This window comes from Dromiciops gliroides, chromosome 1 (assembly GCF_019393635.1).
Source record: "Dromiciops gliroides isolate mDroGli1 chromosome 1, mDroGli1.pri, whole genome shotgun sequence".
Taxonomy (NCBI): Eukaryota; Metazoa; Chordata; class Mammalia; order Microbiotheria; family Microbiotheriidae; genus Dromiciops; species Dromiciops gliroides.
Genome location: NC_057861.1, coordinates 501,661,825 through 501,678,366, shown reverse-complemented (window position 1 = coordinate 501,678,366; position 16,542 = coordinate 501,661,825).

The window sequence follows — 16,542 nt, the reverse complement described above, 5'->3', positions numbered from 1 at the left end:
TTGTTTTTTTTTTTACTTAAAGTCCTGGGAGTAAGGCAGGGATCATTTTGCTGGGGGGAAGGTCCATAAGTCCATCAAGAGTCAGGAATTGGGGCGGCTGGGTGGCACAGTGGATAAAGCACCGGCCCTGGACTCAGGAGTACCTGAGTTCAAATCCGGCCTCAGACACTTGACACTTACTAGATGTGTGACCCTGGGCAAGTCACTTAACCCCCACTGCCCAGCAAAAAAAAAAAAAAAAAAAGAGTCAGGAATTGACAAAGTTTGGTTAGCCCCAGGCAATTCATTTTTGGGCAAGTCACTTAACCCCCATTGCCCTGCAAAACAAAAGAAAAAAGAAGCAAAAAACCATCAAAAAAGAAGACAAAAAAAACCCTTTGCTCACACTTACTACTTTTTCTTAAGACAAAAATCCCTTGTGGCCCTGGGGGACCAGCTCTCCTGAAGACAAACCAGTTCTTCCCTCCTTCCATACTTCCTACCCCTATCCCATCCAGGGCTGTCATCATGAATCACAGAGAAGTTCCCAGCACCGCCCGCCTCTTATTGACGGGTTTGAGCTGGTGACTCAAAATTAAGCACGCTAGTTAGGGCAGAATCTTGAACACCCACTTCTAGATATGTAGAGCTTAGCGTCATAAAATGAAAAAAAGTATGCAACCAAGAGACATGGAAACAGCACTTTCAAATTGAATGGGACTCTGGGGGTTAAGTGGGTCAGAGACATCCACATTTTTTTTTTCAATACTTGGCTTTTAGGTGGTCTGAAATCCATATATGTGTGAAATTTTGGGGGGGGGGCAGGGCAATGAGAGCTAAGTGACTTACTCAGGGTCTGAGGCCGGATTTGAACTGAGGTCCTCCTGAATCCAGGGCTGGTGCTTTATCCACTGTGCCATCTAGCTGCCCCCTATGTGTGAATTTTTTTGCATACGTTTTTCTATAGTTATAATTACTAACTGATCCAAGCCTGCTATCAGATATATCATCTTATCCATGTTTCTTGCTATTTATGGTTTTTTAAAGTGTTCCTAAAAATATCAGACCTATATCCCAGAGTCAGGTGGACATACTCAGAACCTGGTTCAACCCCCTAATTTTACAAATAAGGAAAAATAAAGTGCCAAGAAGAGAAGTGACTACCCCACAGTTGATTTGTGGTAGACCTGGGGCTAAAGTATAAAATTGCCAATTCCCCAGAATTATCCACCACTGTATTCTCCAAGCATCGACCTGCTCCCAGAGTATTCTCCTCCAAAGCTGGCTAGAGCCAGGATTCTAGGAGCTCATAAAAGAGAAGGAAGAGACAGGGACAGCTGGGTGGCACAGTAGATAGAACATCAGCCTTAGAGCCACAAAGGTCTGAATTCAAATCTAACCTAAGGGGGCAGCTAGGTGGCTCAGTGGATAAAGCACCGGCCCTGGATTCAGGAGTACCTGAGTTCAAATCTGGCCTCAGACACTTAACACTTACTAGCTGTGTGACCCTGGGCAAGTCACTTAACTCCAATTGCCTCACCAAAAAAAACCAAAACAAACAAACAAAAAAAACCAAATCTAACCTAAGACCTCAGGCATTTAGTAGAGTAACCCCAATTATCTCAAAAAAGGGGGGGCAGCTAGGTGGCTCAGTAGATAAAGCACCAGCCCTGAATTCAGGAGGACCTGAGTTCAAATCTAGCCTTAGACACTTGACATTCAATAGTTGTGTGACCCTGGGCAAGTCACTTAACCCTCATTGTCCCCCACTCCCCACCAAAAAAAAAAAAAAAAAGGAAAGAGGCTGGGGGTCCACATGGGAGTAAATAACTTCTTACCCTAAGTCTGGGAGCCCATCACTCTTTTTTTTTTTTTGTAGGGCAATGGGGGCTAAGTGACTTGTCCAGGGTCACACAGCTAGTAAGTATCAAGTGTCTGAGGTCAAATTTGAACTCAGGTCCTCCTGAATCTAAGGCTGGTGCTTTATCCACTGCACCACCTAGCCACCCCACTCTTAAGAGGATGCAACTTTGTCTTTCCTCTGCCAAAGTTCCCTTCCCCTGATATCTTATCCCTCACTCATTAACCCCTCTCATCCAGGTTGTCTGTTTTAGAGGCTAAAGTAGGTTCATGGCATTTCATATCTGAAAGATGTTTTATAGGTCACAGAGTATGACCCTCTTGTTTTACAGATGAGGAAACCAAGGCCCAGGAAGATGCTGTGATTTGTTCTAGGTCGTTGATCTTAGTCAGATTTTGAACTATCAGTAAGAGAAGGAAAGGGGAGCCCTGGGGCCTTCTAAGGAAAAGGCCTTACCCAACCACCCACAGCAACTGACACATGATTTCATAAACGGGAAACTGAGCCAGGGCATAGGTCCCAGATGAGTCACAGACCTCAGTCATAATGGTGACCCAGGAATACAGTTACCCAATATGCCCCTGGGATCAAAGGGCAAGGAAAGAATAGCTTCTGTCCCCACTACCCAGGAACCCTAATTAGAACTTGCAGGGTTAAGGGGCAGAGCCAGGGCTAGAATGCAGGTAACTCCTGTTCTGTTGTTTTTTCTCCGTTATACTGTGTTGCCTCAATTCCCAATGTCACTCCCCTATCCCCTTTGCAATGATCTAGTCCAGCCCCATATCCCCTCAGAATGCCTTCATCATTTGCACTTTCTTTTTTTTTTGTGGGCAATGGGGGTTAAGTGACTTGCCCAGGGTCACATGGCTAGTAAGTGTCTGAGGTCGGATTTGAACTCAGGTACTCCTGAATCCAGGGCCCATGCTTTATCCACTGTGCCACCTAGCCATCCCTCATTTGCACTTTCAAACAAGTACAAGCCCTCTGTAGGGAACCCCAGGAACTGGGTGGGACGGCGTTTAGTGATAGGTGCCACACTAGCCATGGCCAAAAGCAGGATTGGGGAAGGTGAAAAAGGTCAAGAGTTGTCCCAACAGGGACAAAAAAGGAAACTGATCCTGCTTGTCTTCTTCCCCTGACCTAGATTTTGCCTGAATATTGCTCTATCACACACGCCATATGTGTTTATACTTGTGCACACATACAAATACACATGTGTATACATACACATTCATATATGTGCCAACACCAAACCCCATTGTACGTGTTGAGCATACAAACATGTTCTACACTTGATCCAAGTCAGTGCACTTCACCAAGCATCTCTTAAACTTGGACTGTGTGCTGGGCACTGGAGAAAATCCAAAGACAAAAATGAAGCAGTCCCTGCTCTCAAGCTTACATTTTATTGGAGGCATGGGGGGTAGGGGTGGGACTCACACATCCAGACACACACATGCATGTACATGCAATCTGGGGCTCCCAAATGCCTTTAGGATAAAATACAAACTCTTCTCTGTTATTTAAAGCCCTGCACAAATTGGTTTACTCCCTGTTCACTCTAGATGATGTTCCATTTCTCATTTCTGCATTTTTGTACAGGCTGTCCCCTATACCTGGAAGAGACTCCCTTCTCATTTCTACCTCCAAGAATCTCTAGCTTCCTTCAGGGCGCATCTCCAGTGTCATCTCTGGTCTAATCTCATGCCTCCAAGGGCAGTGTCCTCCCATCCTGAAATTACTTTCTATCTACTTTGTATGCATTTTGTATTTATTTGTGCTTATGTCTTTAACTCCCTTCTCAAGCAAAATGTAACTCCTTGAAGTCTTTTTTTCTTTCTTCCTTCTTTTTCTTCTTTCCTTTCTTTCTTTCTTCCTTCCCTTCTTTTTCTTCCTTTTCTTTCTTTTCCCCTTATCTTTCTCTCCTTCCTGTCTTCCTTCTTTTTTCCTTCCTTCATTTCTTTCCTTTTTCTTTCCTTCCTTTTTTCTTCCTTCATTCTTTTCTACCTTTTTTTGTCTCTATATTTTTCTCCCTCCCTCCCTTTTCTTTCTTTCTTTTTTTTTTTTTTGCGGGGCAATGGGGGTTAAGTGACTTGCCCAGGGTCACACAGCTAGTAAGTGTCAAGTGTTTTAGGCCGGATTTGAACTCAGGTACTCCTGAATCCAGGGCTGGTGCTTAATCCACTGTGCCACCTAGAAACCCCCCCTCCCTTCCTTTTCTTCCTCCCTCCCTTCTTTCCTTCATTCCTTCCTCCCTTCTTTCCCTCCTTCTCTCCCTACTTTTGTCCTTCCTTCCTTCCTTCCTCTGTCTGTCTGTCTGTCTTTCTGAGCATCCCTAGCACTTAGCACAGTGTCTGGTACATAGTAGGCAGTGAATAAATGCTTAGTGTTGAATAAGTGAATAGAAAGTTTTTAGAGTTTCTATTCAACAACTAGGGAAGCCAAAAATAAAAGCTGGAGGGAATGGGGTAGATCCAAGATAAGGAGGAGAATTGGGGAGAAAAATGTTGGAATAGGCTGGAGAAGGAGGAAAAAAAAGGTTTAAAGTAGGTTTTCATTCAATGGCCACCTTCAGGAAGAGGCATAGTTGACATAAACACAAAGAAGTTAATTCTGGACAGAAAAGAGATGCTTTGATTCTTACATTTGCCATCTCATTTTTGATCAACTCTCTGTTCCCCAAATTGCCCCATCCCTTGGCTCCCCTTACCCCTAGAGATCACACTTCTTCCTGTATTATCACCACTCAGGATATTGGAATCTCTCCCCCTATAAACTATTAGAGCATGTGCCTAAGGTCAGAGGTCGGCATCTCCTTCCTTGATCTTCAGTCAGACCAAGAAAACAGGTCTCTGCTGTCGGGATTCTCTAAGAATGAAATATTTCTAGGGTTGCCCCACAGGCGCACACACAAGAGTTATCACCTAGAAGTTTTCAGGATGGGGTATTTGACCACAGAAAACACTGACCTTGAAGAGGCACAGAAAAAAGATCAGGGGTCAGTTAGGTGGCGCAGTGGATAAAACACTGGCCCTGGATTCAGGAGTACCTGAGTTCAAATCTAGCCTCAGACACTTGACACTTACTAGCTGTGTGACCCTTGGCAATTCACTTAACCCCCATTGCCCCGCCCTCCCCCCCAAAAAAGATAAAAGATCAGAGATTTAATTCTTTTAAAAGACTTTTAAAAGACACTTTTCAAGTGTCTAAATTTGAACTCAGGTCCTCCTGAATTCAGGGCTGGTGCTTTATCCGCTGTGCTACCTACCTGCCCCCAGAGATTTAATTCTGAAAAGTTAATCTAGATGATCTAATTCGACTTCCTTATTTTTACAAACAAGAAAATGTAGATTCCCAGGAGCAAGGTCTTCTACCAAAAGTAACCCTGATGCTAAGTGACAGACAAGATGTGAACCTAGGTTCTTTAACTTTTAAATCAAGTATTCCCTGCATGATACCATATTGGGTCTCGTGTCTTGGTTCTTCAAGACATCTTCTAGTGTCCCCTTTGTCCCCTTGCCAAATATGAGGAAACTGAGGTCTATTGAAAACCAGGTGCTCACCCAAAACTAGAATCTAGGTCTCTGTATTCCCATGTCAGTGAACAAAGGGGAAACATTTTATAGCACTTAGGGGACAGGTAGTTTCCTAGCTGGGAGTTGGGATTCCTGGGACCACCAGGGCCTAGGATGATCTGAGCCATAGGTGGAAGTGGACAGGTACCCTCTACCACCAACAGCCTCACCTCCAGGGTTGGGCAACAACATTCTGCTTCAACCTGGGTGTGAGGTGTAAGCTGAGGGGAGAGGACCTACCCCCCCCACCCGTCCCTCGTGGGTGGCTCTGAGTGAGCAGGCAGGATGGGGATGGGGAGTAGGGAGTCACAAGGGTTCTCAGGGGAGGGAGGGGCTGAGCAAGTCCCAGCCTGCCTGGACAAAAGCAGGTCTTTTGGGAAAATGGGCTTAAAATGGTGGTGGAAGTAGCACTGAAGGGGGATGTAGACCAAACTGGTCTGGGGGAGAAGAGGAAATGGGACCTGAATCATTCAGGAAGTAGTGAGTAGTAGAAGAAAGGTTGTTTTTTCCCCAGGTAGGTGGGATTTTAACTTCAAAACAATAAACATTTCATTTGGGATTTGAGAAAATTCCATTTTTAAAAAATCCAGGAAAACATAAACCAAAATCATAAAAAGATTTAGGCATCCCCATGTCAATAATAGACAAAGAGGAAAAAGAAAAACAACATTCTACTGACTTGAATTCATTTTGCCAAGGCCTTCCTTGTACACATAAAGGCCTTGAATATAAAAGGCCTGAATGTACACATAAAATTCTTCGAGGTTGGGGGCAGCTAGATGGCACAGTGGTTAAAGCACCGGCCCTGGATTCAGGAGTACCTGAGTTCAAATCCGGCCTCAGACACTTAACACTTACTAGCTGTGTGACCCTGGGCAAGTCACTTAACCCCCATTGCCCCGCAAAAAAAAAAAAAAACAAAAAAAAAAAAACAAAAAAAAAACAAAAAAAATTCTTCGAGGTTTTTACCAGTTTAGTTATAAGTATACGGGACCATTTTATTCTTACATTTTTCTTAATGGTTTCTTCTTTAGAGTTACCCTTCTCTGCAGTAAGTAAAAATTTGGCTCTACGCTCAAGAATCTTTTTGTGATCTTTGCCCTGTTTTAGCATAGTGACAACTGTTTCCTTAGTTGGATCAATGCCCATATGGACAATGGTGCCATTAGCTATTTCACACTGTAGGTTGTCGGTGGAGAAGATGCATTTCTTTCTGGAAACCTGGACCACTTTGCCCATTTGCTGAACTTTATAGTTTCTCCTAAACTATCTGGATCTCATCAACCTCCTGGATGGGCATGTAGTTGACACTGTGTTTCTGCCTTTACTCTGTGACAAGTAGGGAAGATATAATCTTTCCAGAAATGTTGGTTCTTGCTTAGATTAGAGCTCACAAGGGAGTTGAATTTCACTTTGACAAGAGAAGACACCCATGCCAATTCTAGTGAGGGATTTGGGGTTGGGAGATAGGGGCTTTTGGCAATGCCAGGTGAATAAAGAGCTCAGGCCTAGAGAATCTGGAGAAAGAAATTGCAAGAGAGCTTGGATGATGCTGGGAGTGAATGACAGTAGTCCTGGGGCACCACAGGGCAAAACAATATAGTAGCGCGGCAAGAATGTTAGCGGGGAAGCAAGGAGATCTGGATTTTAGTTCCAATTTCATTACTGACTAGGCCTCATTTCTTCAGCTATAAAATGGTCATAATATATCTACCGTAACTACTGTACCAGAATGCTTTTTGTTGTCATTTTGTCTGTGGCTGTGGGTTTTGCCATCATGAGGAACTGTTAGTGAGGAAACTCTCTGTACCAAAACAGACTGGAATCTGTTTGTATCTTATGGTCCCAGAAAGAAAGCTGGGGCACTGAGGGGTTAAATGATTTACCCAGGATCACACAGCCAGTATGTGTCAGAAGTGGTATCAGCAGGTTATGAGAATCAAATAAGATTACGTCTGTGAGGAGGTAGCTAGGTGGCACAGCGGATAGAGCACGAGCCCTGGATTCAGGAGGACCTGAGTTCAAATCTGACCTCAGACATTTCACACTCACTAGCTGCGTGACCCTGGGCAAGCCACTTAACTCTCATTGCCACGCAAAAATAAAGAAAGAAAGAAGATTATGTCTGTGAAAACATTTTGGGAATAATAAAGTACCATTTTAAAAATTAGCAGCGTGAGGGATTATTATTAGCCAACAACAGCAATAGCAACAATAATAAGAAAATTTATTTAGCACTTACTATGTTCCAGGCACTGTGCTAAGTGCTTTATAGTGACTATCTCATTCATCTGATCCTCACAACCTTGGGAGATAGGTGTTTTATTTTTAAATTTTTAAATTTTTTTTGGTGAGGCAATTGGGGTTGTGACTTTCCCAAGGTCACACAGCTAGTAAGTGTCAAGTGTCTGAGGTCTGATTTGAACTCAGGTCCTCCTGAATCCAGGGCCAGTGCTTTATCCACTGTGCTACCTAGCTGCCCCAGGTAGGTGTTTTATTAACCCTATTTTATGGATTAGGAAACTGAGGCAAACGGAGGTTAAGTGACTCACCCAGAGTCACACAGTATACTGTATCCACTGCGCCACCTAGCTGCTTTTAAGGCTATGTTTCTGATGAGATGCTGAGGGAGAGGTAGTGCCTATATTCTGTCTTCTTCCCATGCACCTCTTGTCTCAATCTGTGTTGGCTGAAAACCCCTCCTTTCCATTCCCATCTAGAATAACCAAAATCTAAACAAAATCATCATAGTACAACATTAGCAAGAAACAACAATAACAGCTAAATTTATATAATACTTTAAGGTCTGCAAAGCACTTTTCACATACATTATTATCTCATTTGATCTTCAGCATTTAGAGTTATGATTGTAAGCTCCTTGAAGGCAAGGACTGCCTTTTTGTCTTTTTGTATCACCAGCATAGCACAGTGCCTGGCACATAGTAGGCATTTAATAAATGTTTGATCGATTGAATAATTGATTAAAATACTAGCCAAACCTGTCAGAAACTGGCTAAATGTGCTGCAATGAAGGAAGCCCCATTGTTGGAGCCAGAGAACTTGTGTTTATAGTCTTGCTCTGCTACATGACCAATCACTTCCCCCCTTTAGGATTCGATCTCCTCTGTATCAAATGTTTTGTTTGTTGGTTTTTTGTTGTTGTTGTTGTTTTTTTTTTTGCAGGGCAATGAGGATTAAGTGATTTGCCCAAGGTCACACAGCTAGTAAGTGTCAAGTGTCTGAGGTGAGATTTGAATTCAGGTCCTCCTGAATCCAGGACCAGTGTTTTATCCACTATGCCACCTAGCTGCCCCATCCTCTGCTGCAAATGTGAAAGTGTAGAATTGATTGGGGGAATGGTTAAACAAGTTGTGGGACATGCATATGACAGAGTATTACCATTTAGGGCTACTTGACTCATCTCACAGCTTGGATAAGATGGGAGTTACCAACTCTTTCTTTTAGTAAGATGGAAGACCACTAGACTTCAGGATTTGCCCCATCTCTATGCTCTAAATCACCCCTTGGGCTGTCCTATGACCTACTTATACAAACCAAGGATCCCTGGATTCTGCCATCTGCAGGCCCTTCCAACCATCTTGCAGTTAAACATCTATTATGTGTTATCTTCCTTAACAAAAGAGAGTGAACTACTTGGGATCAGACATTGTTTTGCTTTTTTCTATTTGAATCTCCATCACTTAGAACAATGCTTGGCACTGTATTTATTTAGCAAGTGCTAAATAAATACTTTTTAATTCATACAGTAAATGCTCTAAGATATGATGAATACAGAGAAGCATGGGAAGACATGAGCTGATGCAAAGGGAAGTAAGCAGAACCAGGAAAACAATATACACAACCACTACAACAATGTTTATTAAAAAAAAGATTCAACAAGAAAATACACTAAACTGAACACTGAAATTTATAATGAACAAGCTTGGCTCTGAAGAAGAAATCTGAGAAGGCACCTCTTTCTGTGCAGAGTCAGGTGGGACTATGGATATGGAACTCTGAATACTATGTTAAGAGTTGGTTCACTTGTTGATTAGGTTTGTTGAATTATTTTTTTTTCTCTTCTTTATTCTCTTTGATAAAGACCTCTGGGAGGGTATATAGGTAAATGCCAATGATAAAGAAACAAAAGATCAATTCAAATCTTTTTTTTTAAGTGAGGCAATTGGGGTTAAGTGACTTGCCCAGGGTCACACAGCTAGTAAGTGTTAAGTGTCTGAGGTCGGATTTGAACTCAGGTGCTCCTGACTCCAGGGCCGGTGCTCTATCCACTAGCTCAGCCACCTAGCTGCCCCGATTCAAATCTTAAAAGGAAAAAAAGTATCTAAAAATAAAAGTCAGACTAAATGATCTCTAAGTTTCCCTCCAACCTTAAATCCTATCATTTTATCTAGTTAAATGTTGTTTGTTCTTTGTTTCAGAAGAGGACCAATGACATTATGGGGTGATATCTTGACTCTTGCATGAATTGGATTTAAGTGAGGCACAGTTGCACAAAGAAGTCAGATTCATTCTCTCTTTCAGAGTTATTGAAGTCCAGTGACAGGACAAATCAGAATAACTGGCAAGGGTCTAGGATGCAGTGGGTGACTTTGGTGTCTTCAATATCTGACCAAGCTCTAAGTACCCCACATGGCTGTTGGAAAAATTGTTCTCATCCACCCATTCTGCTGAGAGGAAGTGTTCCTGTGATTAGAGTAGACATCCCCCTAACTTATGGTTTGAAACCCATAGGTTGTCCTCAACCTGGTTTAGCCCTTCTGCTAAAAGGGTGTGGCCACTGAGCATGCTATAGCTTCTGGGGCCACAGGTAAGAGTTGGGTCAACGTAGACACCAAAAGTAGGTGAAGAGCCCTGAAAGGGCTCATCAAGCCCTCACACCAGAGGGGTTAGTCCTCCCAGAATACCTCATATACCCCATGTAGTTAAATATCTTCAGGCTGTTATTCCTGGGCATACTCCCTGTTTAACTCAAATTCACTGAGCCCCTCTATATACCCAGCTGCAGGAGAAAAGAGAAAGAAAAGACGAGATAAGTGGGGACCAGAAGCCACTGGCACACCAAGAAGCCCCTCCACAAAACCCAGACTCCTGTGCTAGCTAGTGTATAAGGAAGGTTGGCATCCTTTCTTTGTAGAATTCTCTGTGGCCTGGACTGGTCAGAAGGGCCACTACACTACTGTCCTGAGATCAAGATTGGCCAGGGCTATCAGATCAAGGATGATTGACTCATCAAAAAGAATAACTTGTGATCTGTCTTAGGATCACTTATGATCTGTCTAACAAGACAATTAACCCTCTGGGAGAGTTGTCTACCAGAGTGAAATCATCAATGACTTTCTCATAATTAAAAGAATTATTGAGATCAAAAAAGTGTTCCCAGTCTGTACAAATTTCTGCTGTTACAGACAAAATGTTCCACTTTTGAGATGATTGGCTTGAAGTTCACGTACTCTTGGATCCAGAGACATGGACCTTCTTGCTGTACCACAAACAAGACATTCCATCTCTCAGCTCAGGGCATGTTCCCTAGGCTTGGAATGTCCTCCTTACTCAGCTCCACCTCCTGGCAGCCTTGGCTTTCTTCAAGTCTCAACTAAAACCCCATATTCTAAAGGAAGCCTTTCTTTCTTTTTTCTTTTTTTTTTTTGCGAGGCAATTGGGGTTAAGTGACTTGCCCAGGGTCACGCAGCTAGTAAGTGTCAAGTGTCTGAGGCCGGATTTGAACTCAGGTACTCCTGAATCCAAGGCTGGTGCTTTATCCACTGCGCCACCTAGCTGCCCCCAGGAAGCCTTTCTTAATTAATCAGTCGATCAAGTTGTCTTGATTCTAATGCCTTCCCTCTGTTATTTCCTGTTTATCTTTTATGTAGCTTGTTTGTATATATGTGTTGTCTGTCCAATTAGATTGAAAGCTCTTTTTGTATCTCCAATGCTTAGCATAGTGCTTGGCACATAGTAGGTGTTTAATAAATATTTATTGACTGACAGTTTCTCGACACCGTCTTCCTTGTTTGGCCACTGTAGCTTCTAGACTATGGAGAAGAAAGCATTCATGGAAGCATTCAGGAATGATTATGTTGCTAAAGAAGAGTCTGTTTAATATCCCTTAAGCCAGGGGCAGCTAGGTGGCACAGTAGATAGAGCACCAGCCCTGGAATCAGGAGGACCTGAGTTCAAATCTGGCTTCAGACACTTGACACTTACTAGCTGCGTAATCCTTGGCAAGTCACTTTAACCCCAATTGCCTCCCCCCCAAAAAAATATCCCTTAAGCCAGCTAGAGTTGGTGGACTCTGAATAAAACTGAAATTATTTGGGGCGGGGAGAGACATAAGCTTTTTCCAAGGACAAAGCTAGAAATCCTTACAGTCAAAGGCTAATTTAATTATGGGCCTATGCAATATTAACCCATGTGCAATATTGCCTAGAGAGAGGGCAGCTTTTTCCCCAGAGACCCTGGTCCTAATGGCACATCTGATGGCCTCCAACTCTGTAACCCTTCAGGAAGGAGGAAGAAAGCATCAAGAGATGCACCTGAGCAACCAGGATCTGGGAATGGGAGCCTAGAGCCAGGTAAGGGAGTGTGGTGACAGTCAGGCAACATAGACCTGTGATGGATAGTGAGGTAGGGATTCAGTGGCCCACAGGACTGTCATGGGAAGTTTGCTCCCTTGTCCTATTATAGCCTTGCTATCATCCTCTTGACTGTTTTTTTCCCCTTTGGTGAAGCAATTGGGGATAAGTGACTTGCCCAGGGTCACACAGCTAATAAGTGTTAAGTGTCTGAGGTTGGATTTGAACTCAGGTCCTCCTGAATCCAGGGCTGGTGCTCTATCCACTGTGCCACCCAGCTGCCCCATCCTCTTGCTTTTTTTTTTTTTTTTTGGTGAAGCAATTGGGGTTAAGTGACTTGCCCAGGGTCACACAGCTAGTAAGTGTTAAGTGTCTGAGGACAGATTTGAACTCAGGTCCTCTGGACTCCAGGGCCGGTTCTCTATCCACTGTGTCACCTAGGTGCCCCCTCTTTCTTTTAAAATAAGGTCTGCCTCCCTTTTCCAGTTTTGCCTCTATTCCATAATCTTGTATATAATTCTACATTGGTAATAAGCTAGACTATTTACACTCTCCATTGCCCTTTGGGTAGCCTGGGCTTTTGAGTCTTCAGAGATTGTGGTATACCCAACCATATAGCAAAACTTTTAGAAAATCTCAAGAGAGCTATGTGCTTATTTCAGAAATGGTAAGTGGAGGGAGAGTTTATTTATTTCCAAAGAGAGCAGCTGTTCCAGAACCTTGGATTCATGGGAGAGAAGATGTGAAGTGTCAGGAAAGCAGGCTTAATGTTAAGAAATGCCCTTAGGGATATTGCTGAAGACCAACAACTAGGGATGGAAAAAGCAGATGTGCTCTCTGATCTCATAGAAAATAGTCTGGTTGGGGACTCCCATAAAATAGAATTTGAGAACACAGGGTAGCATGTGGTAGAGTGTGGTTCTGATTTGAGGTGTCATAGAGCTCAGAGTACCTGGTCTTTGGAGGACAAGTAGGGATAGTGAGAGAGGGCGTTCTGAGTGGAAGGAATTATGTGAGTAAAGTTGCAGAACAAGAAAGTAAATTGGACAGTGTGGAGATTGGCCTGGCTAGACCGGAGGGTATTATTCAGTTGTGTCTGATTCTTTTTGATTTTGTGGACTATAGCATGCCCATACTGTCTATGGGGTTTTCTTGGCAAAGATACTGGAATGGTTTGCCATTTCCTTCTCCAGTGGATTAAGGCAAACAGGTTAAGTGTCTCTCCTGGGGTCACACAACTAGTAAGTGTTTGAGGCCAAATTTGAACTCAGATCTTTCTGACTCCAGGCCCAGAGCTCAATCCACGGAGCCACATGATTGCTATAGACCAGAGGCTACCATAGGGAAAATTGTGTGGGATGTGGTTGAGAAGGTAGGTTTAAACCAAATCATTGAAGGCATTGAGCTTTATCGTGGCAGTGGAAAAGTACTGAAAGTTGTTTGTTGTTGTTGTTGTTGTTGTTGAACAGGGAAACATGATCATAGCTATACTTTAGAAAGATGGATTTGACAGCAGTGTGTAGGAAAGATTAGAGGAGAGAGACTAAAGTATTGAAGACTATCTAGAAGGAAATTGCAATAGTCCAGTGAAAAATAATCAGGGCGGGGGCAGCTAGGTGGTGAAGTGGATAAAGCACCGGCCCTGAATTCAGGAGTACCTGAGTTCAAATCCGGTCTCAGATACTTGACACTTACTAGCTGTGTGACCCTGGGCAAGTCACTTTACCCTCATTGTCCCGCAAAAAAAAAAAAGAAAGAAAGAAAAAAGAAAAATAACCAGGGCTTGAGGTGAGGTGATGACAGTAGGAGTGGAAAGATAACAAATGAATAGGCTAATTGTTGAGTCAATATGGAATGATGCTTCCCACTTCTTGTAGCAGTCCAGGACTGGAAACAAAGTATATACCCACAGACTGGGGAATGACTAAATGAATGTTATGGAATATTACTGTGTAGTTTAAACAAACAAACAAAAAGAAAACAATGAATATGCTGAATACAGAAAAGCATGGGAAGACTTATATGAACTGATGAAAAGTGAAGTAGGCAACACCAGGGAAACAAAAGGAGAAAAACACACAATCATGTAAACGGAAACAACAATAAAACAATCTAAATCGAATGCTGAAAAAGCGTGACTTCAAAGAGGAGATATAAGAAGATAACTCCTAGCTTCTTTGCAATTATTTAGGACTTGTGAGTGTGGAACTCTAAACATAAAATCTGATTTTTTTTTTTCCATGTTGGTCACTATTGGCAAACTTTTCCCCCTTCTTTTTATTCTTTGTCATAAAGATTACTCTGTCAGAAGGAACATTTATTGAGAGAAATGATGCTTCCAGTAAAGGATTAGTCACTTGGTTTCTGCTCAAACAATGGGAGAGCCCATACTGAAGGGAGCCCTTGTTCAGAAAGGTTTTTCTGTGACTCCAGGGGGTGGTCAGACTGGGAATCAGAACAGATACTTATACCAAGAAGGGAAGGGACTGTAGGGTAGATCAGAGAGAGAAAATCCAGAAGTCAAGGAAGTGGCCTCTAGACCAAAGCCTCTTAAATTGTGGGTTGAGACCCCACATGGGGATAACTGAATGTGGCGGGGGGGTAGGTCACAAAAATTTGGCAACAGCAAAAAGTTATGTATACCTATTGTATATACCTATATACCTGGGATTGTATAAAAAACTTCTTCGGCAAAAAGGGGTCTAGAGTGGAAAAAATTTAAGGAACACTGCTCTAGACAAAAATGGTTTCTTGAGGAAAGATGATCCTTTTTAACAGGGCACAATTAAGAATTTGTCTCACTAGTCCTATGAAGCCCCTAAAATCGAGTCTGGTCTTGATCCTTCCTTATGCCAGAAGGGAGTTTTGTTACTACAGGATCTGGCCTGAGAGGGTGTCTCTCTAAGGGAAGGATAAGAAAAAAAGGTCTTCCTTGCTGCTTGAGCCCAAAGCTCTACATATCAGGAAATAGGGGAAGGGGGCTGAAAAGGGGTGGTGGCACACAAGGCTACCCTAAGTTTGAGAATTGATTTCCCCACCTCCTACACACATACACTCTCTCTCTCTCATGGATGACTGTGGGTGTGGTTTCTGGGTTCAAACAGGTCGGGTTTTCAGAATGGCCCCTGGAAAAGGCCAAGATAATGAACAGTCATGCTCTACTAAGTGATGAGTCTCCCTGGCCCAAGCTAGCTGCTAATTAATTATAGGGTAGGTGGCAGAGGTCCCTCCTTCCCTTGGGCTTCTTGGGCAGAGAGGAGAGGACAGGATGGAGCAGGAAAGACTGCTGGATGATGGAGGGCCATGACACCCACAGGGGAATGACTCAGGCTGGGGAATCTTTGTCCCCGGGGAGACCCCCATGAGGGATGATGGAAAGGAGCAAGATGACTTGGGTCGGTCTGGGCTTCTGCTTCTCTGTCTCAATCAGTGGAGCCTGTATTGAACCATGTGCCCTTGACCTGTGGGTGCACAATCTGGAGGCTGGACTCACCTGCTCACAAAGATAACAGGATATGTGCTAGGTGCTATGCCATGTGTCTTAGGAATAGCATCTAATTTGATCCTCGCAACCCTGGGAGGTGCTGTTATAATTCCCATTTTGCAGTTGAGGAAATGGGTGAAGTGACTTGTCCAGGGTCACACAGCTAGTTGAGTGTCTGAATTTGAACTCAAATCCTCCTGACTCCAGGCCCAGCATTCTATCCATTTAGTTGTCCGAGTGCCCAGAGAGGTGATTTACAGAAAGATACACAGGTAGTAGGCAAGCTTCAGAGGTAGAATTTGAACCCAGCTGCTCTGAGTCAGCAGTCTTTCCACTGTACCATAAGGAGGTTGGGGGTGGGGAGGGTGCACTCAGGCGTGTCTCAGTAACACAGCCGAAGCAGGCCTTGACTCAAATCCTCCTGCCCCTCTCCTCGACCTGTCTCAGCCACAGCCACAAGACAGCTGGAGGCCTGGGAGGTGCTCAAGCCTCCTCTTTCCACCCCCAGCCTCACCCTGTGTCTACCATTCTGGGTCCTGCTAACAACCCTGCCCACCTTCACCCAGGGCTGCTCCCTCTTCTCCCAACCTGTCCCAGACACACAAAGGTATTCTCCAAACGTGGATCCCAGTAAAACTGAGACTGCTCCCAAGAAACGTTCTCAGTTGGGCTCAGGAAACCTGAGTTCTACTTCCGATGCTGCCCCCAAATGGCTTCGGGACTCTGACTTTCTCCAGGCCCTGGTGAATTGGGAAGAATCACTCCTGTCTCAGACCCTCCCATCCTCCAGGGCAGAGGGGAGAAAATAGGAGAAGGGAAAGTGTGTGGCAGACCCAGAAATGTCTCCATTTTCAGACTTGGGTGGCCCACTTCTAGTTCTCCCTCCAGTACCTAACTCAGTTCCTGTGGGAGATAGATAGATTCCCTGTCCACTGAGACTCCTTGTGGAAGTGCCCCTCTCTCCACAAACACACATGCCAAGTTTTTCCTCCTCTTATCTCTTAGGCTGCTCAGGGCCTGGATTAAGCCCTGACTCACAGAACACGCATG